The sequence below is a fragment of the Cryptomeria japonica genome, chromosome 3 (genome assembly GCF_030272615.1).
Source record: "Cryptomeria japonica chromosome 3, Sugi_1.0, whole genome shotgun sequence".
Lineage (NCBI taxonomy): Eukaryota > Viridiplantae > Streptophyta > Pinopsida > Cupressales > Cupressaceae > Cryptomeria > Cryptomeria japonica.
Genome location: NC_081407.1, coordinates 638,516,831 through 638,542,218, shown reverse-complemented (window position 1 = coordinate 638,542,218; position 25,388 = coordinate 638,516,831).

The following is a 25,388-nucleotide window of genomic DNA, read 5'->3' as shown; positions in this document are numbered from 1 at the left end:
ATTCCTGGTATGCCTCCGAAGCGAGATATAGACTATCGTATTGACTTAGTTCCTAGAGAAGAACCTATTTTGAGAGCACCGTATCAGATGACCACTCAGGAGTTGAGTGATTTGAAGTTGTATATTGAGGAATTGTTGGCCAAGGGGTTCATTCATCCTAGTGTTTCTCCTTGGGGTGTGCTAGTTATCTTCGTGAAGAAGAAGGATGGTTCCCTTTAGTTATGCTTTGACTACCGATAGTTGAATAAGGTGACCATGAGGAATCGGTATCCATTTCCTTGTATAGATGATCTCTTTGATTAGGTAAAGGGAGCCAAGGTGTTCTCTAAGATTGATCTGAAATTTGGGTATCGTCAGCTGCTTATTCATGATGCAGACATTCATAGGATGACTTTTTCGTACCCGATATGGTCACTATGAGTTCGCAGTGGTTCTGTTTAAGTTGACGAATGTGCCTTCAGTATTCATGAGCCTCATGAATGGGGTTTTTTGCACCTACCTTGATCAGTTCATCCTTGTGTTCTTGGATGATATTTTGATTTACTCTAGAACTATGGAAGAGCATGAGGGCCACTTGCGACAGGCATTGCAGTGCTTGAGGGAGAATCAACTTTATACCAAATTTCCTAAGTGTGATTTCTTCCAATCTAAGGTGAACTATCTTGGTCATGTGGTTTCAGGAGAAGGTGTATCCATGGATCCTTCTAAGATCCATGCCATTGTAGAGTGGCCAACGTCGACTTATGTTTCTGAGGTTTGGAGTTTTATGGGCTTGGCCGGATATTATGGTCGCTTTGTTCAGAGTTTTTCATGGATAGGTCACCTGATCACTTTTCTTAGGAGGAAAGGGAAGAAGTATGTTTGGTTGAAATAGTGTGAGGCAAATTTTTGTACTCTAAAGGAACTTCTTGTTAGTGCACCAATTTTGGCAGTTCCTGATCCATCTAGAGACTTCATGGTTTGTACTGATGCCTCTCTAGAAGGCATAGGAGTAATGCTTATGCAGGATGGTCATGTGGTAGCCTACGAGTCTCATAAAATCAAGGACCATGAGCTAAACTATCCACTTCATGACTTAGAGTTGGTAGTTGTAGTTCATGCTTTAGTCAGGTGGTGATATTTTCTATTAGGGCATCAATTTGAGCTACAGTGATCACAGTAGCTTGCAGTAAATTTTCATGTAGCCTAAATTGAATGCTCAAAAGAGAGGATGGATGAAATTCCTCCGCGAATATGATTTTGAGGTTCGATATATTCAGGGGAAAGAGAATGTAGTGGTAGATGCTTTGAGTTGTAGATGACATGATGTTGCAACATTATCCCTTGGAGTGGATTTGAGAGAGATAATCCTTGAGATTCTTCTTTAGGACACCTTTTATCAGGAGGTTAGAGTCGTGACTGAGATTGGAAGACCATTAGAGGGCATATATTCTAGATATAACTTTGAGGTAGATGGTCTTCTTCAACATCTTGGGTGTATCTATGTACCTCCATTAGATGGACTTCATACTTTGATCATGACTGAGGCCCATCATGCACCTTACTTGGCACATCCTAGTGTCAAGAATATGCATGCACATCTGACACAGATATATCATTGGGCTGGCATGAAACATGGCATTTCTGATTTTGTGTTGAAGTGTTTGGAATGTCAGTGAGTGAAGGTAGAGCATCAACACTCTACAAGGCTTTTATAGCCTAATTCGGTACTGTATTGGAAATGGGACATCATTTCCATGGATTTTATAGTTGGGTTGTTGGTTTCTTCATGTCATCATGATGCCATAATGGTCATTGTTGACAGATTCACCAAATTTTCTCATTTTTTTCCTATTTGATCTTCCTATACAGTAGAAGTGGTGACATGATTTTTCTTGGAAGATGTGGTGAGGCTACATGGGATTCCTAGGCGGGTCATTTTAGATAGAGATCATGTCTTTACTTCAACATTGTGGACCTCACTTCAGCATTCTTTAGGGACCTAGTTGAACTTTAGTTCAACTTATCACCCAAAGACCGATGGTCAGACCAAGCACATGAATCAGGTTTTGGAGGGTATGCTTCTCATGTATGTTATGGACCAGCAGTCACGTTGGGAGGACTATTTTTTATCTTATGGAGTTTTCTTATAACAATGGACATCATAGTTCCATAATATGTCTCCCTTCCAGGAATTGTATGGTCATCCTTTCCATACTCCTTTGAGTTGGGATCGGTTAGAGGATAGGGTGCGTATAGGATTGGATATGCTTCCAGAGATGGAGCATTAGGTTGAACAAATTCATGAGTATTTGGTAGCAATGCAGGATAGGCAGAAGAAGTATGTTGATGCTCACAAAGTGGATCTTCAGTTTTCTATTGGAGACTGAGTATTCTTGAGAGTGCATTTGTGAAAGACTGATCCGTTATGGAAAGGGTTCTAAGTTAGCGTCTTTCTTTGTTAGCCCTTTTGAGATCCTTGAGAGGATAGGACCTGTTGCCTACCGTCTTGCCTTGCCACCAAACCTATCCTGCATCCACGACGTCTTTCATGTTTCTATTCTTAGACTTTATCATCTTGATGTGACCCATGTTCTTGATTGGAACACATTGCATGTCAAGGACAATTAGCTTTCCATGGAGTCTGTGCACATTCTGCAGTGTCGGGGTTTGGCCCTTAGGAGTCGTACCATCGACCAAGTAAGGGGACCCAAATGATGAGACCTTGGCTACATGGGAGGATGTAGGGAAGATGAGAGAGCTTTACCCATATCTATTTTAGGCTTCCAGGAGTAAGCCTAGTTTTGGGGGGAAGGATGTAGTACCCCTCCCTCAATCAAACTTTTTGGATACTTATTTTGACTATGGTTGACTTTTTCAATGGATATTTGTGGATACTTTATGTGGTGATGTTTTATTTAGATATTATGCTATGTCATTTTATGCTTTGATTTGAGATTCAGTGAATGTTGTTTACGCATTATTTCCTTATTGATGATTAGATGTTAATTTGATTGGATTACTGACCATGGACTAACACATTTACTTTATGCATGAGATGCGTTATGTATATGTCATCATGTATGTGTGTAAAGTGTATGGTATGCGAGGAGATGATTTTCCTTCACTCACTTCGGCGAGACGAGGAACACCATGATTCTCCTTTGCCGGTGTGTCTACCATGTTTGAATATATATATATATATATATATATATATATATATATATATATATATATATATATATATGTATATATGTATATGTATATATGTATGTATGTATATGTATGTATGTGTGGTTTAGTGATGAAGGAATTATACGTACAAGGTACTGACTTCACCTAGTTCCATAGGTCTAAGCGTACCTAAATAATCTGATGGAAGTGGAGGAGATAGTCTTAAGGCCCTAAATTTCACCCTTAGCCTTGCTCGATAGTGAGCATTGTCAGTCATCGGTCAACCTTCCCTTTGTTGGTATGCGGGTCATGTCTCTGCTTTGTTTTGTTGAATTGTGTGTTATGCGTTTGTGAATTTACATTATTCTTTTCTTGTGATTTTTAATGAGTAATTAATTATTGATACCTTATGGTTATTAATAATTAATGGATATAGCATTTATAAAATTAATTTAAAAATAAATGACTAAGAGTATTTTTATGGTTTAATAGATTAATCGATTATTTTAATTTGGGTTATTTAAGATTGATGGTTGATTTATTAATGAAATGTTATATTATGTTTGTTTTCAATTGTTTTTTTTTTTTAAAGAGATAAAGGTAATTTTTACCTTTATGTATATTTAATATTTAAATTTTTTTTTGAAGTATGTGGAAAAAAATGAATTCATTTCAAATTAGAAAATTTAAATGCAAAGGTATTATTTTGCAAATAAATTGAGTTTTCAATTTTTCATTTAAAAATAAATAAATTTACCTAGAAAAAAGCTATCTTGGGAGGAAAAATTCTTTATAATGTGAAAATTTTCCCAAATTATTTCATCTGGGCATTTTGGGGAAAAATTTTCTGGACTCTTTGTGGTGAATTTGGTTTTGTTGGTTGAAGGCTTGCTCATCTCCAAATTTCTCTTCCTAGAAATCTTACCAGGTTGGTTGTTTAATTTTTTTCATTTTTGTTAAATCTTGGTTGAAAATCATACCTTTGTAATTGTTTGTGTGGTGTATTGAAAAAGAAATTGAATTTCTGATTTGGTTTCTCTCCCTATTGGCTAAAAAATTATTAATTTCTCCATTGTTGTATGGGGGGTCATGTTGCCAAAATTTTCTTGTTTTTGGGCAAACCTAAAAATTTGTTGTGTTTGAAATTGCTAGGTATTGGAAAGAAAAATTTGGGAGAAGAAAAAAATTATACTCTGTAATTTTTTTCAAAACCCTGTTTAAAACAAATTAGAAATGTTTTGGATTAAGGCAAAAATAGGTTTTGAAGGGGCCTCGAAACCCTTTGCAAAATGATTCTAAGAGGTATAGAATCAAAAAGAAACATCCAAAACAAAATGGGCTACAGGGATAAGCATAAGAAACAACAGCCAAAGAGACAACAAAAGCCCAACCAGGTACAAAAAGACAACAGAAAGACCAAACCTAGACATAGATAGAACCAACAACTAAAAGCTACCCAATTACATTAGGCTTTTGAGGGTCTCAGCAACCTTAGCCTCTAGGGCATTCATGATATCAGCAACAACCTTCATAGCTTTATGATCCAAATTCTAAATAGCCACCTTTTTCCTCATGTTTCCTCAGGTCCTTTTGCAGGGTCCTTGACCACTTTGAGTTGCCTCAGCATCATCACCAATAATAACAATAGCCTTATCCAGTTGTTCTAGACTATTCACCGTGGTACTCATAACCATTGCAGACTGTTTGACAATTTTGTGACTGCTAACCATAATAATCTTGAGGGTGTCCTGGATCTTGTTGTATCCTTCCTCAATGTGGATAATGCATTCCTCAAGCCTTTTCTTCAGCTGATCAACCCCTTCTCCTATTTTCTTGATACAGTCCATGACCAACTTCTTCTCAACCTCAGTCCAATTCCCTTCATTATTTGGATTACCATGAGAAGAACCAGCAAGGAAAGAATCCATTTTGCTTCTCAGGGCTCTTTGGTTAATCCTAATCTCTTTAAGTTCATGAAACAACCACTTGAACAAGCTGAAAGTATCAATAGCATGATCATGAGCCATACCCAACACATTTTCATAATCGTCCCTCTTACCATTACACTCATCACTTTTGGGATGAAGGTTTGCAATACCAACCACACCCACATTACCAGTCTCCTTATAGGACGGAGGAGAGGTCAGGACATTAGGGCAATCAGAGTTCTTATCATCTTTTGCCTTCTCACTAGAAGAGGAGGAGCTATTCTCAGCAGAAGTAGAGGGGGAGGATATAACGATACCCTTCCTCGTCTTATGTTTTGAGCTCAAAGGAATTTTCATTTTAGCTTTTTTCAAGGGAGGGGGAATCTCTTCAGACCCAGACCCAAAGGATTCATTATTAGATTCACCTGCACTAGTCTCATCATTCTTAGAAGTAATATAGATGTAATCATCAGGGGGAGAAAGAGCATAGAAATGGGCATCAATAAGGACCAACAGGCCTTCATGCATGATGGGAAACTTGGCAGGGTTCTTGCAGTGGTCACTAAAGTTAGCCCTAAGAGCTGACATGAGATAGAATGGAAAAGACATATTCACACCATGGCATAAATGATTCAAAATAACAAAGTGGTGACCATACACCTTGGTATAATGACCATCCAAAGTAAGGTAATTTATAATTATCTTGAGAAGGTTCTTCCAGAAAAACTTAATGACCGAAATGTCAAAGTAGTTGGTTGTCTTTTTAACAATTTTAGTCTACTCCACCTCCTTCTTGGGGAAGTTCTACACAACTTGCTTCGTATACACTCTGTCTCTGTAATACTTCATGCCTTCCATAGATAACCCAGTGACTTGTGCAATAAGGGCTCCATCAATCAGGACCTTTTGACCATGGAGAACAATCGTTCCATCCTTCCAGTTTTGAGAAAAATAGCTCGTGACAAATTAGAAATGTTGTTGAGCTGTATTTTTGGATTTACTGGTAAAAAAAATAATTCGCTGTTTTTTTTAAATAATTTACTAGGTTTGTTTTAATTTTTAACTGTTCTGTAAAAAAAAAATTTACTGGGTTTTTGTATTGATTTGGAATTGTTTTTTAAAAATATATATATTATATGGGGGGTGTCATGGACACCACGACCCCATGGTAGTGGGAAGTCATGGCTACCCATGTACCATGGGGGAGCCATGGTTGTGGTATCCATGTCGTGGCCACCCACAGTCATGGGGAACCATGGATGTGGAGGACCACGTCATGGCCCCACAAGCCACCACCTCCCCTTTATGCGGTGTTGCGTGGCAGCAAAAAATTAAACGTTCTTTTTAAAAAAAAAAAAATTTAATTATTTAATTAAATATATATATATATATATATATATGTTGGAAGATTATTTAAAATAAATAATAATGAGAATAGCAATTTCAGTTTGGAAAAAAAACAAAGAATATCAAATTTATAATTTGTGTTATGTGTGTGTGTGTGTGTGTGTGTGTGTGTGTGTGTGTGTGTGTGTGTGTGTGTGTAATTATATATGTATATGGGTTGTATGGTTCAAATGTGATTAAGATGTTTTTGAAATTTAAAATGGATATAGTAATTATTGATTGAATATTTCAACTATATTTGTGAAATGATTGTTTATAAATTTTTTATTTTGGAAATTTAGGAGATTAGAAAACTTGGTCAATTGTGTATTGAAGGGGAGTAAAATGAATTATTTATTCTGTAATGAGTGAAGGCGTTTGTCACTCTTGACTATCTTCCCATTTAACTTATATTGCAAATCCTTAGTTTTAAATGAAATTAGACATTTTGTATTGTCTTTTCCTTTGGCCATGTCTCGTGAGTAGACTGTGTTTTGCCAGTTGATTTAATCTACGTGAAATGGCTTGTATGACCAAGTGTTACTCAATTATTTTGAACTCCTTTTTGGTATATTGGTTTTGGTAATCTTTGGCTTTGGAGTTCTTTTGGAAATTTTTGTTTAGTCTCATAAGGAAGAGTGGTTTTCGAGTGGGGGTTGCACCCAAAAAGGTTAGCAAGATAACCCCTTGAAAGTTGGATAAATAAGTGATGACTTAATAATATATTAGGGGTTTGGGTAGCTAAAACATTAATTAAGATAATTGTACCCCACTCATGGTTGAGTGCTAGTACAGACTCAGGATGTAGTGGGAAGGCTTGGAATGGCAAACCAACAACCTTGTCCTCATGAAAGGATTGTTTAGGTCCACATGAGTCCTTGATAAGGCTGGGGGTTTGGGAGAGGCTACCAGGATAACCCAAGATGGGGGTTGTAACCTATGGAGGCCTGCCATGATAACCATTCCAAGCTATGTGATGACACTCTTCCCTTATGGTAACTAGTGTGTAGCCTTGTTGACATCACTTGGATTTTTACTGTGGAGTCATGTCTTGTGAGTATATGCTTTATGTGAGATTCCTGATGTCATGTTTAGACCATGTGTGCATACCTTTTAGGTTTCGAGTGGATCTTATTTCTATCTCCTAGCACAACGGGGTGGTTCTTTTGAGCTACATGATCAGGTGGTAGTGCCACTCTCCATCGAGTGTGTTTGTTCCTTCTTGTGGGAGTTGGCTTAATAGGTGTTCAAGTTGCTCTTTTGGATTCGAGCATCTTGTACTTCCAGTTGGATCCTATTTGTCATCTTGGATCATTCTTTATATCTTGGACCTTGTAAGGTCAGTTGTATTATTTATTATGCATGCCTTCATGGCAAGATGTAATTTCAATGTAAACATTATGTGTTCTTATGAGGCTTAGCGGCTATGTGCAATGTAATATTATTTCAATCTTGAAATGTAAAAGAAACATATTGATGAGAATTAGATGGTTAAATGTATATCTTTTATTAATATCTCTGATGTAATGTAATGGAAAGTATCATCATGAATGAAACATAGACATGTTAATGATATTATATGAAATTGAATGAAAACAATCATTGTTTAGTATAATTGTGTCTTTATGATTAAATCATCTTAATTAAGTTAATTAACATTAAGCAATGTTTAGTTTAATTAGGTAAACCATGTTGGGAAACCCTTTAGGAGTTAAGTCTTCTGTTTGTGTAAAATGAATGTAATGTTATCTTAATGCATCATTTAGTTTATTAAAGTTTTAAAACAAATAATATTTACACTCTTTTCAAGTGTTTTAGTTTAATCCCTTTGGGATTTCCTGGCGAGGCATTACACTCCCACTTGTCAAACACCTTGCAAGAGAAAAGGGAGTATCAACACAATAATTTAATTTCTAGAGGCCATGAGGCCCATAGACTGTGAACACCATTTTAACTTCTTTGTGCTCACAACCTTAGTTAAAGAATCTAAAACATTCATCAAAGCCTCTACCTTAACTAGCTTTACCTTTCCATCTTTGACCATATCTATGACAAAATAATACTGAACATCAATGTACTTGGTCCGGGCATGAAATGTCGGGTTTTCAAATAGGCAGATCACATTCTGACTATCACAATAAATTGTCACTACACCTTATTTTATTTTAATATATAAACACATTCTTTTAAGCCAAATGGCTTCTTTACAAGAATGAGTAGCTTCCCTATACTCTTCTTTTGTAGTGGACAAAGCAACCACAGCCTATTGCTTACTCATCCAGCTAATTGCACCACCAAATAAAGTAAACACATAAGAACTGGTGGATCTTCTGCTGTCAATATCATCTACCCAGTTTGAATCCACATAACCATGAATATCAAGGGAAATCATGTCTCCAACCAAATTACCATGATAACAAAAAGAATATTTTGAGGTACCCTTCCAATATCTTAAGACTCTTTTGACTACATCCCAATGAACTCCACTAGGATTAGACATATACCTGGAAAGAACTCCCACTACTTGGGCAATGTCTCGTCTAGTACAGGCCATAGAATACATCAAACTTCTAACTGCACTCTAGTAAGGCACTCTTCCCATGTCTTCCATCTCTGATGGAGATGTAGGACAACTTGAAATAGATAATTTCATTCCAACTATGAAGGGAACACATAATGGTCTACAATCCTACATGTTGAACCTTTGTAATACTAAATTCACATACTTACTCTAGCCTAGCCATAGGTTTTTGTTCACTCTCTCTTTTAATTTTCATCCCAAGAATGTGTTTCGTTGCAACACGATCTTTCATTTTGAATTTAGTAGCAAGTTGAGACTTTAGTTTTGAAATCATACAATTCTCTTTACCAATGAATAACATATCATCAACATATAATGCAATGTATAGGAAATGATCACCATCAGATTTATAATAAACACAATGATTTGATTTAGAACACTCAAATCCCAAACTCAACACATATGTATCAAATTTATGGTACCACATCCTATTACTCTGTTTAAGGCTATACAAAGATTTCTTTAATTTACATACAAAATTAATTTTACCTTTCACCATATAGTGCTTTGGTTGTGTCATATAGATATCCTCCTCCAAATCAATATGAAGGAAAGAAGTTTTCACATCCATTTTCTCAACCCCTAAATCATAAGAAGCAACAATAGAAATAAAAAATCTAATGGATGTCATTTTTGCAATAGGAGAAAATATCTCACCATAATCAACACCCTCAACTTGAGAGTATCCTTTTGCAACCAAACTTTCTTTATACTTCTCAATGCTTCCATATAAACCAATATTTTTCTTGAACACCCATTTGCAACCAATAGGATTTCATCCTTCAAGCAATGGTACAAGATCCCATGTATCATTCTTTTTCAAAGATGCCATTTCTTCTTCCATAGCAATCTTCCAGGATTCTAAATCATTCATACCTAATGCCTCTTCTATAGATCTAGGTTCATCCACATTAATATTCAAAGAAAAAATACATCTCCAATCATCAGGTGAATACCTTTTAGGTGGTTATCTATGTCTTGTAGATCTTCGAACAAGCTGAGTTGGAGGTTCTTACTCCTCTTCTGAAGATTTTGAGCTAGATGAGCTCTCCTCAACTTCTTTCCTATCATGTGGTCTTGATTAAACTCTTTTAGGTGTAGAAGGGAATTGAATCACATCTTCCTATTTAGAATAGAAGGAGACTTAATTTCTCTAAAAATAACACTTCTACTATGAATTACCTTTTGTGCAACAGGGTCCCAAAGCTTGTATCCTTTCACACCATAACTGTAACCGATGAAGATATATTTCACAGTCTTGTTCTCCAACTTTGTTCACTTCTCCTTTGGCACATGTGCATATGCCTCACAACCAAAAAATCTAAGATGTCTCAATGAAGGCTTGTGACCTAACCATGCTTCCATAGGCGTTTTATCAACAAAAGTTGATGTAGGAGACATGTTAATTAGGTAGCAAGAAGTGTCAACAACTTCAGCCCAAAACTTTTGTTCTAGACCAGCACCACTCAGCATACTCCTAGCCTTTTCCATCAATTTCTTATTCATTCTTTCTACAACTCCATTTTGTTGTGGAGAATATAGAGTTGTCTTTTGTCTGTTAATGCAACAGTCTTTACAGAATCTATCAAAATCATTAGAGAAAAATTTACCACCATTATTAGTCCTTGAACATTTAATTTTCTTCCCCATCTGCAACTCAACCATTGCTTTAAATTCTTTAGAATGTCTAAATACTTCAGATTTACTCTTTAGAAAGTATACCCATGTTCTACTAAAATAGTCAATAAATGAAACATAATATGTGGATTTTCCAATAGAAGGAACATCTACATGACCAAACACATCAGAATGAATAAGATCCAAAACACCATAAGATTTATGACAGCTCGAGTAAAACTGAATGCGGTTTTGTTTTCCATAAATGCAATGCTCAAAGAAATTAAAGTCAAGATTACAATCATTCAAACCTTCGACAATTTTTTTATTTTTCAAGGTCCTTAGAATTTTTTCTCAATGTGGCCAAGCCTTTGGTACCATAACATAGTCTTCTTTTTACGTAACTTAGCTTTAGAAGAAAGAGCACCCTTAGGTACCCAAAAGCCATGTCCATCTGTTGAAGGTGAAACCCTCAAATCTTCCAACAAAGTATCCACGGGATTTACTTTTTACATAAGTGCTATTACACTCAATAGTGTATGCTTTTAACTTATACAAAGTGTCCAACCTGAAACCTCTAGCTAGCACCATAGCACCCTTAATCATCTTAAATATTGCATTATAAAAGACTACCTGCACACCCGCATCTATTAGTTTGCTCACAAATAATAAATTTTGTTTTAAACCAGGGATATGCAGCACACAGCAAATCCTTTTTATTCTACCATCAGGAAACCTGATTCTAACTTTACATCAACCAACAATGTCTAAAAGTGAATCATCACCCAAGTATACCTTACCTCCATTAAATTATTCATATTTAGAAAACCAATCTCTATTGGAAGTCATATGAACATATGCACCCAATTTAATTAACCATGCATCATTACCCGCATGAGTAGCCACTCCAATGAATGCATCACCATAATCCTTCTCAGACTTAGAATCAAAATCAAACTTCTTATTTTTCTTCTTCTTTTCTTCTTTGCAGTCCTTACGGATGTGACCTGAATTACTGCAATTCCAGCAAATGAATTTTGACTTTCTAGGAGATTTTGATCTCCCTTTGGATTTGGACTTATTGTGCTTCTCATTCTTCTTGTCTTTTTCCTTAGGTCTTCCATGAATAGTTAGGACTTCATTTAAATTGATGGATACCTTCCTCTACATATCTTCACCAAGTAGGGCACCCACCACATCTTCAAAATTAAAAAAAAAATAGAAGTACTATCGATAGCCATAACAAGAGAATCCCATGAATCAGGCAAAGAACAAAGCAAGATCTGGCATTTCTCCTCTTCATCCATCTTAATACCAACAGATACCAATTGAGCCACCAACATATTAAATGCTTCCAGGTGATCTACAATTCATCCACCCTCTTCCATCTTCAATAAATATAATTTATTCCTCAAGAAAATCTGATTTAATAAAGATTTGGCTTGATACATCTCACCAAGCTTATTCCATAACTTCTTTGCAGAGTTCTCTTTGTGGACATTGATTAGAATAAAGTCTGCCAGGCATAATCTGATTAGTCCCTTGTCTTTTTGGTCCATAACATCATATTGAGTAATCACAGTAGGATCTAAGGGTCTCAAGACATTTGGATCAACAACATCCCATGGATCTCGATCTATTAGCAAATCTTCCATCTTCAGCTTCCACATCTCAAAATTACTACCATTAAATTTCTCCACCTCTATTCTCCCTGACAAAATTTCCATCTAAAAATTCTTGCAACAAGATCAAAAAGTATCTTCTGCACAAGCTCCCACTCAAATCTAGATTAGTTCAAAAAACCCAACAACCCACAACTGAAACCAAAGGTGATTAGGTTCTGATACCACTTGTAAGGAAGTTAAGTAGTGAAACAACTTCCTACACTAACCTTGAGAGGAGGGTAATGCAAAAAAATTTGCGGATCATTACAACAGTTACATAAAGTTAATAGAAATAAACATAATATCATGTATATCATAGCACACCACAATAATTTATGTAAGGAAAACCCTTTCAAGAGAAAAACCCCACACTCCAAAAGAAGCTCAATATTTTATTCAGAAATCAAAAAAAATTACAATATACTTGCAAAGCAAGCTCTTCACAGGAGTACCACTAACCAAAGATTCAGAGGTAACTCAACAACCATAAGACTCCTACACACAACCTCTATCTCGTGCACCTCATATATAGGAGATACAATACAAGAAATCGTCAAACGATATTACAAAACCATGAGCTAAAACCACCCAATAAAGTAGAACTGACCTTATCTCCAATCTAGATGCTTTATGATATGTCAAAACACACATCAACACATGTTCCTCCCTTTTATAGCTCATTTATGTGTCTGATGAAATTTATATTTTCCTATTTTAGGAGTCCAAACTTCTGGAGGCCATAACTTGTGAGTCGTGTGTTCGATTGACAAATTGTTTGAAGTGCCAAAGAGATTGCGAAGTGATCTATCATCTCGTAAAATGCTATGTCAATTACACCCACTTTTCAAGGCATTTCAGAGCCTCTAAATTTATCAAAATTAATTTTAAACCTTTCATCACACCCTTCAAAAACAAAAACTTTAATATCTACAAAACTAGCTATGACCTTGTGACGAAAATTTACCGGCATGCTTATCTAGCCAACCAGAAGCTTCAGGGAGAATTTCGCACCATTTCATGCTCAAACAAAAACTTACTATAAATAGTAACCTCATGTAAATGCAAGATTGAGACACCATTTTCCCAGCATATTGCATCATGATTTTTGTATCAACGTAGTGGGTACACTCCATATAATTCGTAAGGATGTATTTTCATAATGTATAATCCCACCTCTTTATTTATTATCATGCATTTCATTTTAAATAATGAGCATAAGACCTTTATGTTCATGTTTTTAAATGTGTAGATTAACAATTCTTAAAAGTGCAGGTCTTTTTTGATGATATTAAATACTATTGCATCACGATTTTTGCATCAACATAGTGGGTACACTCCATATAATTCTTAAGGATGTATATTCACAATGTATAATCCCACCTCTTTGTTTATTAGTATGCATTTTATTTCAGATAATGATCATACAACCTTAATGTTCATGTTTTTTATGTGTAGATTAACAATTCTTAAAAATGCAGGTCTTTTTGATGATATACAATACTATTGCATCATGATTTTTATATCAATGTTGTGGGTACACTAGATATAATTTGAAAGAACGTATCTTCATGGTATATAATCCCACCTCTCCACTTATTATCATTTTTTTATGTGTATATCATTAACAATTCTTAAAAATGTAGGAATTTTTTATGTTGTTCACATTGCTTATGTTGGTATTCATTTATATGTAGGCATTTCTCTATGTAAGCTTGGTTCTTAGGATGTGAGGATATCAGATGCACATGAAGTGGGATGTTGTATTTGTATATGAGTACATTGATGTAACTTTGTTATGATGATATACAATGTATTTGTACATGAGTACATTGGTGTAGTTGTATTGATGACATACAATGCATTTGTACATGAGTACACTGGTGTAGTTGTATTGATGATATATAATCTATTTGTACATAAGCACACTGGTGTAGTTATATTGATTATGATGAAAAAAGATACATAGAATAACAAATCTTATGTCTATGACCCACTTATGTATGTTCATGGATGTCACATGTAAGTGTAATAGTAATTATGTGTCAACAATATATGCAAATATTGATGATCATGATCATTAATGCTTCCCTAAATTCATTACAACTTAATATAGGTTTGTTAGTCTATATTTATACTTTCCATCCTCATTATCATTTAATATAGGCTTATTTGACAATTTTTCGCACTTAGGGCGCTCAAGGGACAACGACAGTAGGGTATGGTCGTGAGCATTTGACTAAGTGGGGAGGAAAAAAAGGAGCATGCGTAGGGTAAGAATGCCTAACTAGACATATTGGAACTAATTGTTCATGCCCACAACGAGAAGAAGAATTATTTGGCTCCATGAAAACTTTCCATTGAATGCATCTGATGATTTTTTTCTCAATTGAAAAATTGTTGCCCTATGAAAATCGGTTCGAATATTGAAAATATGAGACAGACTATTATAAGCAGCCCTTACGTGACCTTGTAGGTTCAAATGGATCATTCACAAGTGCCACAAATTCTGAGATACGGTCTTTCAAATTTTTACAATTTTTCGCACTCAGGGCACTCAAGGGACGAGGTCAATAGGGTATGGTTGTGAGCATTTGATTGAGTGGGGGGGGGGGGGAGAGCATGGTTGGAGTAAGAATACTTAATTGGACATGTTGGAACTGATGATTCACACCCACGACAAGTAGAACAAGAATTTGTCTTCGTGACAACTTTCCATTGAATGCATCTAACGATTTTTTTGTCAACTGAAAAAATTGCTGCCCTACAAAAACCACTCTGAATATTGAAAATCTGAGACATGAAATTGTAGGCAGGCCTCACATTACCCTGTAGGCAAACAAATCATTTTCAAGTTCCATGGATTCTGAGATACAACCTATCAAATTTTGATAATTTTTCACACTTAGGGCCCTCAAGGGACGAGGCTAGTAGGGTATGGCCCTGAGTGTTTAACCAAGTGGGAGGGAAAAACAAGAGCATGGTTGGGGTAAGAATTCCTAACCAGATATGTAGGAACTGACGATTCATGCCCATGATGAGTAGAATGAGAATTTGGCTCCATGGCAACTTTCCATTAAATACATCTGAGAATTTTTCATCAGCTAAAAAATTGTTGCCCTACAAGAACTACTTTGAATCTTGAAAATAAGAGACATGCTATTATAGGCAGCCCTCACATGACCCTATAGGTTCAAACAGATCATTCACAAGTGCCATGAATTCCAAGATACAACATATTGAATTTTGATAATTTTTCGCACTTAGGGTGCTCAAGGGACGAGGTCGATAGGGTATGGCCTGGAGTGTTCGACTGAGTGGGGGGGGGGGGGGGACAAGATCATGGCTGGGGTAAGAATTCCTAATCGGACGTGTTGGAACCGACAGTTTATGCCCATGATGAGAAGAACGATAATTTGGCTCCGTGGCAACTTTTCATTAAATGCATAACAATTTTTTGATCAACTGAAAAATAGTTGCCCTATGAAAACCACTCCAAATCTTGAAAATGGACCTCTTTACAATATCTCCCTGCTGAGATAGATTTAATGACGAGGGGTTGTTGCTGAATGTAACCAATGGATTATGAAAAATTGCATTCCACTATAGAAGATGCTTTGCTGCTTTTCATTTGTCATTACTACACTAGTACAAAAACAACAATATATAACTAAAAAAACTACTAAAAATTGCATATAAATGACTAATCTCGATCATGTGACCATTACTAGTTTATTGTCAGTCATTTATAATATGACCAAATTTATGAATAAACTATTTTAGTCATTTATTGGTTGTTTTGATTGATCAACTTGGTCATTGATTTAGTCATTGATTTAGTCATTAATTTTGTCATTGATTGTTGTTAACTGGTCATTTATTTAGTCATGGTAGTGATTTATTTAGTCATATATTTGGTCATTAATTTAGTCATATATTTAGTCATTGATTGTTGTTAACCGGTCATTTATTTAGTCATTACTTTAGTCATATATTTAGTCATTGATTATTGTTAAGTGGTCATTTATTTAGCCATTGTAATCATTAATTAGCATCAATTGGTAGTATATTTAGCATTTTTATTCACTGATTTCCATCCATTGGTAGTATATTTAGTCATTTTTATTTACTAGTTTCCATTAATTAGTAGTAAATATAGTCATGATGTGAATAATTTATTAAATACCATAAATTTTATAATGCAAAAATAACATAATATTAAACTTGAACTAAAACATAAAATAAAATAAAAATATTATATATACAAACAAGCTACAACATGCTAGAATTAAACGATTGATTCAACATCATGATAAATAAAGGTAATTTGCAATAAAAAATATAATGCAAATTAAGATGTCAAAGTGGTATAAGAGTATATATGTAAATATAAACAAAAATGTCAAATTTGTGTAAGAGTTTCCAACTCTTTCAAATACACCATGATAATTAAGACCCCTGAACAACATATATAAAATACTGCATAAAGTAGCGAACCAAGATGTCTAACAACTAGTCTATGATAAACATGATCAACTATGTCATTTTTTGCAAATATTTTAGTGGCCACCGTGATAAGTATCCATGTTATGATTAATAACAATATCAATATGGTCGAGTCATATCCATCAACTAAGTTTTGATGAATTCTACGAATGGAGGGAATAGCGCAGCTGGAGGGAAATTTGAATTCTGCGAATGGAGGGAATAACGTGACTCTTTCTTCTGGTTTTGATTCCTCTTCAGCACAAGGACAACTTGACTCTTTGGGTTCTATGGTGGATGATGAGGATGGTCAAAAGGATGGGGACCCATGGCATCGGGACCCTCCTCCAAATAATGAAGATTCTTCAAAGTTGGTTCTCGAGATATTGAGTGCTGATTTGAAAAAGATGACAGAGATGAAAGCTCTCAAATCCTAGAATAGTCTTTTTGCAAACAAACCCACTGGTAAATCGTCCTTTCCTTCTATGGAAGATATTTCTGATGGAAAAATAGGCAGACTGGCTATTGCAGTTCCAGACATGGTAATAGACCATAGTATATCTCTGATGGCTTTTTCTCTAGTGGGTAAATTTGTTGGACCCAGACCTAATATTGAGGTTGTTAGATCTTTTGTTAAGAGAAAATGGAGGCTGAAAGGATAGGTTGATGTTTCAGCCCTGTTAAGGGGTTTCTTTGCCTTTTCCTTCTCTTGTGGGGAAGATTTAGAAATGGCCCTGAGTGGAGGACCTTGGATGTTTGGGAAATCCTCATTGTCCTTAAGGAAATGGTCTCCAAATATGGAGCTCAATGACTCCTTTTTTGAATCTACCCTAGTATGGGTGCGATTGCCTAGTTTGTTGCTTGAATTCTAGTTGGAGGATGTTTTCTTAGGTATTACCAACTCCTTCAGGGAGCTTGTGGCTATAGATTCTATGATAGCGGCATGAAAGATGCTGGTATATGCAAGAATATGTGTCAATATTTCATAGTACACGGATCTACCTAGCTCTATTGAAATAAATTTCAAACTAGGGAATTGGGAACAAGCCATAGAGTTTGATTCCCTCCCCTTTCAAAAAAAGATCAATTTTGGTTTGCCTCAAGTTTTTCTTAATTCTTTTTTTCAAAATGTTGGTACTGAATCACCCACCTCTTCTCAAAAAATAGGAGAACCATGGAATAATAAGCAACCTACAGATAAAGATGAAGAAGATGAAGAGATAATAGGAGTGGGAAAAAAATAAAATAAGAAGTCAGGTTGCTCTAATGGGGTTAAAACTAGAACCAGATCTAAGGCAGATATTGGTCTTTCTAAATCCCCGCAGGGACGTTAAACCATGAAGTGGCATAGGGACTAGGAAAGTAAATAGAACATAGCTGATGGAAGGCAGTGAACTATCCAATAATCCTTCTCTCAGGTTTCCAAATGAAGGTAACTTCCTAGAATATTCGAGGCCTAAATGGTCTCCACAAATAGGATGTATTAAGGAATTTTATCAGAGATCATAAGCGGATATCATCCTGGTTTAGGAAACTAAAATGAGTAAGGAAAAAGTTGAAACATTAAAATTCTTCAAACATGGAGGAGTTTGTGGTAGTAGTTCAAATGGGGCGTTAGGTGGGGTGGCCATATTTTGGAATAAGAAAACTATTGATGGAGATCTAATTGATGAAGATGGTAATATTATTTCTATGAGAGTTAAATGTATTGTTGAAGATCAGGACTCAGTGGTTACCAACATTTATGCCCCAAATTCTAAAGCAGCTAGGAGTAAATTTTGGGACAAAATTCAGCAGAAAAAGGGGGTTTTTTTCTCAGGATAGGTGGTTGTTGATCTGGGATTTCAACACCCCATTGCAAGAAAGTGACAAATATGGAGGAATTCAAGCTCAACTGGATAGCAGGATCGAACTTATGGACTTCATCAATGCCAATGCTTTGATTGATGTTGATCTTATTGGAGGTTCCTACACTTGGTCTAATCAAAGGGATGGAGGAGACCTTATTCAGGTAAGGCTTGATAGATTACCTATCACTCCTGACTGGGTCCTCAAGTATAGATGTTCTTTGACTGTTATTAATAGAATAGGTTCAGATCATTATCCCATTTCTTTTGTTGCTGAGTCTATTAAAACCAATTGATGTTTTCCTTTTCGGTTTGAAAAAATGTGGATTTCACACCCTTCTTTGGAAATTTCCATTGCCAAATGGTGGAATATTAATATGGATGGATCTGCCATGTTCAAAGTTGCTAAAAAACTAAGAAATACCAAAGATAACATCAAGATCTGGAACAAGAAGGTTTTTGGAGATATTTTTGAATCTAAAAGGAAGTTGAAGGAGGAATTAGAACAGGTTCAAAACTCTATTCAGAAAGATGGTTATAACAAGTTTCCCAAGGCTAAGGAAGATGAGATTCTAGCCAAACTTCACAACACTATTTCTAGGGAAGAAATCTACTGGAGGCAGAGATCTAGGGTTTTTTGGTTGGAAGCTGGGGATAGAAATACTAAGTTCTTTCACATGACATCTTTGAAGCATAAAGCTACTAGCGGAATATCTAGATTAATTGTTGATGACAAAAGCCTTCTCAAAGATGATGATATTGGGGATGAAGATGTTAGGTTCTTCTCTAACCTCCTTACTGGTAGTAAGGATATTGACATTGTTAAGCAACAAGACCTAGTTGATAGCATTCCTAAGATTATTGAACCTTACCAGAATAAGACATTATCTGCTATCCCTACAGTTGATGAAATTGAAAAAGTTGTTTTTTCTTTTCAAGGGGATAAGGCTCTGGGCCTGGATGGTTTTCCCATGTTTTTCTTTCAGGAATATTGGCATATTGTTGGGAAAGTTACGGTCAATGTTGTTAAAGAATTTTTTGGTTCCAGAACAATCCTTAAGGAAATCAATTCTACTTTTATTGCTCTAATTCCTAAGGTGGTTGGAGCTGATTCTATGGGAAAATTTAGGCCAACAAGTCTTTGTAATTCCTTTTACAAGAGAATTTCAAAAGTTATGACTTCCAGACTCTTGGTTGTTCTCCCCTTTATTATCTTTGAGGAGAAAAAATGATTTGTCCCAAGTAGGCAGATTTTGGATTCTATTATTCTTGTGCACGAGAATATCCATTCTCTTAATGCTGCAAACAAATAGGGTTTCCTTTTAAAATTGGATCTGGCTAAATCTTATGATAGAGTGGAATGGTAGGTTCTTTTCAGGGTTATGGAGGCCTTTGGATTTGATGAGAAGGTAATTAAAGTTACAAGAGAATTGATATCTACCCCAAACTTTTCTATTCTTATAAATGGTTCTCCGTCTAGATTTTTTAAATCTTCTAGGGGACTCAGGCAAGGAGATCCTATTTATCCTATTCTTTTCACAATATTGGCAGAGAGTATGAGCAGATTGATTCATAAAATGAAAATGAATAAAACCATCAAAGGATTGCAACCCTCCTCTGCTAATGTGTTCTGTACTCACCAATAGTTTGTTGATGATACAATTTTGATGGGATATTCTTCTATTGGTGAGGTTGTTGCTTTCAAAGGTTCTCTCAGCTCTTATTCTTTGGCTACTGGTCAGCAAGTTAATTGGGAGAAGTCTGCTATTTATGTCATAAATACCCCAATATCGAGGGAGCAACGAATTGCTAACATTATTGGTTGTAAGGTGGAGTTGCTCCCATCTACTTATTTGGATCTCCCTCTTGGTTTGGCTCCTCCAAACTCTTTTTGGAACTCGTTAATTGACAAACTCAACAAGAAATTGGCAAGTTGGAAAGGATCTATGCTATCTCAGGCTGGTAAGCTTCAGCTTCTTCAAGCTACTTTTCCAAATCTTCCTGTCTATGCTTTGAGATTGTTTAGTATACCAATTAAATTTGTTGAAGCTTTAGAAAGGATTCAAAAAAGATTTCTTTAGACAGGGATTGAAGACAAGAAAAGGATAGCCTTGGTTGCCTAGGAAAATTTTTATAATCCTAAGTGCAAGGGGGGGATTAGGTATTAAGGTTCTTAAAACTTTTAACAAAGTCTTGCTTGCTAAACAGATTTGGAGGGCTTTTAGTATTAAGAAAGATTGGAATATGGTGTGGTTTGATAAATATATTCATAACCAACCAATTCATTCACTTCTCTACTCTAAAGATATCCCTGTTGGTTCTTTCATATGGAATAGTATGATCAAATCTATAAAAGTTGCTAAAGCTAGAGCTGGATGGGTCCTTGACAAAGGTGATAAAATCAGGTTCTGGGAGGATGTTTGGATTAAAGATGAACCTCTCTTTAATCAGGACTACAATGAATTCATTGATGAATGAAAAAGGAGGTATGGTTCTATGGTTTGTAATTACTGGAAAGAGAATAAATGGGTTAGACTTGATGTTATTTATGCTTGTTTTTCGCTACTCCAGCAGGATTTGTTGTCCTTTTCTATTAGTAAAGATTTTGATGATGTATTTCTATGGAAGAGAAATCCCTGGGGTAACTTCACTGTTGCCTTGGCTTAGTAAAAAACTATTACTCAGGGCTGCAACCCAATATGGACTAAAATCTAGAATAAATTCCTCATTCCTAAAGTTAACATGTTTTGTTGGCTTGCTGCTCACAACAAGATTCTTACCATTGATAACTTGGCTCGTAGAGGTTTCATATTTCCTAATAGGTGTGAGTTATGTCAAAAAGAGGTAGAATCTGTGGATCATTTGTTTATCCATTGTTCTTTTACCTAAGAAATCTGGAGTAAAATCTAGATGTAATGGAAAGTTGAATGGGTTATGCATAATAGTCTTAAGGAAGTTATCCTGCAATGGATCTTTCCTACCAAATTTCCTCTCATTAAGACCCTATGGTCCTTTTTCCTTCCTATGACCTGTTGGTACATCTGGAAGGAGAGAAATAATAGAATTTTTAGGGAGGCTAAGTGTACTTCTCAGGTGGTTTTTGAAAAGATTTGCAGGGCAATTAAAGAAAACATAAATACTCTTTACAAAAACAACAAGTAGTGGAGATATCTTGATGTGACTGATAATGAGAAAAGCATCCTCACTGAATGGAATTTGATTCACAAGGTCTGCAAATCTAATATAAAGAGTAGGAGAGAAAATGTTGTTTGGAGATATCCTTGTCATAATTGGGTTAAGGTGAATTTTGATGGTGCTACTAAAGGCAGTCCTGGGAAGTCTGGAGGGGGAGGAGTCATCAAAATTCTTATGGCTTTTGTGTTGCTGCAATTGCCTCTCCATTTGGAGTTCAAAACAATCATGTTGCAGAAGCTCTGGCAATGTTAAAATGCCTCCAGCTTGCTCAAAGTTTTAATTTTAAAAAAATATGGCTAGAAGGGGACTCTCTCAATATTATTCAGGCTATCAAAGGTACTAGTTCCCCTTCTTGCAACATTTATAATATTATTGAGAGTGCTAAAAAATTATTAGAAGCCTATGATAGTGTTTTCATTTCCCATACTCTAAGGGAAGGTAACAAGGTAGCTGACTTATTAGCTAATGAGGGGGTTTATTTAGAGGAGGACACTAAATATTTTAGAGAAGTTGCTTGTAAGAAGGTAGTCTGTGAGCAATTATTATCTGATCGAATCCATGGTACAAGTTAAGTTCATTATTACTTTTTCTGGGTTCAGATATCAAAGACAGATATTGGAGTTATGTGAAATATCAGCTGATGATCTATTTAAGGCATTGTGATTATGATAATCGGTGTGATGGGGCTAATCATATTAAGTGTTTGTTCATTTTGAATGTCCTTAAAGACTATTTGAATAATAAGGAAATAACCCTATTTTTCAAATCCAACGTTTTATTCCAGAGTCAGCTTAATTCCAGGTATCTTGTTTCTTCAGCATTTGAGTATCTTGTGCTCTATTGAGGGTATCGACCTAAATTACAATATTGGGGGTAATTTGAATCAAAATGAGTCTTCCAGCTGTGACAACTAGAAAAGCGAATGCAAAATTTGGCAGAGGCTGCATAGATATGGTTTCACAGACTACATGGAAAAACTGTACGGGAGTAAAAAGTTGATGTCTCATGGTTTCACCAAGGGATGGAGAAATAACAAAGTCACTCTATTTGGGCAGACTTGGACGTTGGATGAAGACTTGGTGGTGGAGGTTACAGGTTTACAGAAGGAAGGTACCAAATTTTATAGAGACTGTAAGTTCTTGGTGGAAGCCACCAAGAACTTCCCTAAAAGTGATGAAGAGAGGGTTCAGCTTGCCAAGAAGGACAATGTGTCCTACTATCTTCCTCAACAGGTAAAATCTTTCCGGCAGAAGATGCTAAGAGTTTTAATGGAATACCTAACGGTTGATGTTAGGTTTTCTAAGGTTTACAATTATCATTTTGTTATCCTAAACCATTTTCTCCATGGATTGAAGATCTCTTTTCCTTTCTATTTAGCTTCTTCTCTTAATGAAAGCTTGGCTGAGCATGCCAGAAAACCTAATTCCTATCCCATTACTCACCAAGGACTTATACTGCTAATTTATGAACATTTGAAGGGTAAAGCTAGGGCTAATAGGGAAGATCCTTTTGTGGAAAATGCCCATATTTTTGAGGGTCATGAGGGCTCTGAGTCTGATGATGATTCATCTAACATTCCTTTACATAAGAAAGGTAGGGTTGTTGATGAAGCTAAAGATGAGATGGAAGTGAAAGCTGGTTCAGAGGAGGAATAGGGGAAGGCAGTTGATGTTGAGGTGGAGAATGAGAAGAAAGAGGCTGAGGGAGAGGAAGAGAAGGTGTAGAGAAAAGAGTACTTTGAAGAGCTGGAAGTCTTAGATAGAAGGAATGAATCTCAGCACACTATGGAGGAGGTAAACCCTAGGTCTGTGAGCTCTGCTCCAAGTATGGAGACCGCAAACTCCATTTTGAACGCTACCATAAATAGCACTTTGGAAATTTTCAACTTCCAAAAATGGGTGATTGAAAATATCTCCAGTATTCAGAATAAACAGAGAGATTTGGATTATAAAATTCAGAATTTGATTAAGGATACCAATACTGTAGGTAAAGAGGATGCGACAGTGGATACTAGTGAGGCTGAGGATGAAGAAGAAATGCAGGATTGGCTAGAAAAATAAATGATTAAGGGAGATCTAAAGCATCTTAAAGATATGATTAGAATCATCAAAGAAAAGGGAGAGGTTGATAATGAAATTATTATCAATCGGACTACTAAAATTGAGAAGGCCTTGAAGAAATTTATGGAGCATAGCCTTGAGGTTTTGAAGGTTTTATCTCAAAACATGAATGCTTTGGTTGCTTGTTTGGAGAAGAACAAGCAGAACAAAGAGATGGTGATCATTGATGATGTGTCGACCACTAGTTCTGCTCCTCACTCTTCCAGACGAAGAACAAGGTAAACTACCAGTGATCTGGAGATGAAGACTAAAGAAACCCATCAGATGTAGGATAACAAAGACCTAAAAGAAGTTGTTAATGTCATAATGATGATGGTTAAGGACATGGAAGAGTCTATAAAGTTTTTTATTTGACATGTAATCTGGTCTTTGGTTGCCAGTCTCTCACTGGCTTTTTACTGTTCTTTTCCTTAGCTGTTGTTTTCTCTGCTGGTCTTTTGCAGCTCTTCTTACTTTGTCCTTTCCTCTCTAGTTTCTTTTATGCTTATCTTCTCGTTATGTAAGAGGGTTTCGGGTCCCTTAAAACCTGATTTTCCTTAATCAAAAACAATATCAATATAGTCATTAAATTTGGTGAAGTTGCCAAAGGCAACCAAGTTTAACACTTAATATTTAGATGGAACAAATTATATCAAATCTCAAATTCTATATATTAAAATTTCAAATAATTACAAGTGTATGTCCATATACAAAAATGGCATAAACGCCAACTCAAACAAAATGTATGTCCATATATGTAAATGTATATCCATATACAAAATATACATGCCAACTAGACATGTAAGTATCCCAAAATGTTCTATCACATCTTAAACTACTAATGGATCATCAAAATCGATCCTCTTCATAGCACTTCTTGGCTCTGAAAGATCTTGCACAACAAGAATCAAACCACAGTTGAGATTAGTTATATTATATAATTTAAATTCAAAAAATTAACATAAAAATAAATATGCAATGAACTATAATTGAACTCTAAAATTGAACTCTTGATTACCTCATCTCATGTTTTCTCTTAAGCTAGGGAGGAGTCCTACAATATGTCTTCAGTAGAGAAGGGATGTCATAAAAGGTTCTCATAGAAAACCTATATATATTCACAAACATAACATTGATACAAGTTAGAATATAATCATCTATGATAAAAAAAAATTATATCTTCTAAACATAAAATAAAATAAACACATGTACCGGAGGCATCTCTTCTACTTCTTCAAGTATTGTTGGTGTAGTCAACAAGGATGTGAAGCCAACAATTCTCTGTACATAAAGATGGCAAGTATGTGAAACTATCAATCTATGTAGACATGTATAATCATTATAAGTTATTTATAATCTTAATTCAATCATGTTTGCATTCAATTACCTTTCCCTCATCTCTGATTGCGCTACCAGAGCCCGAATCACATGGCATT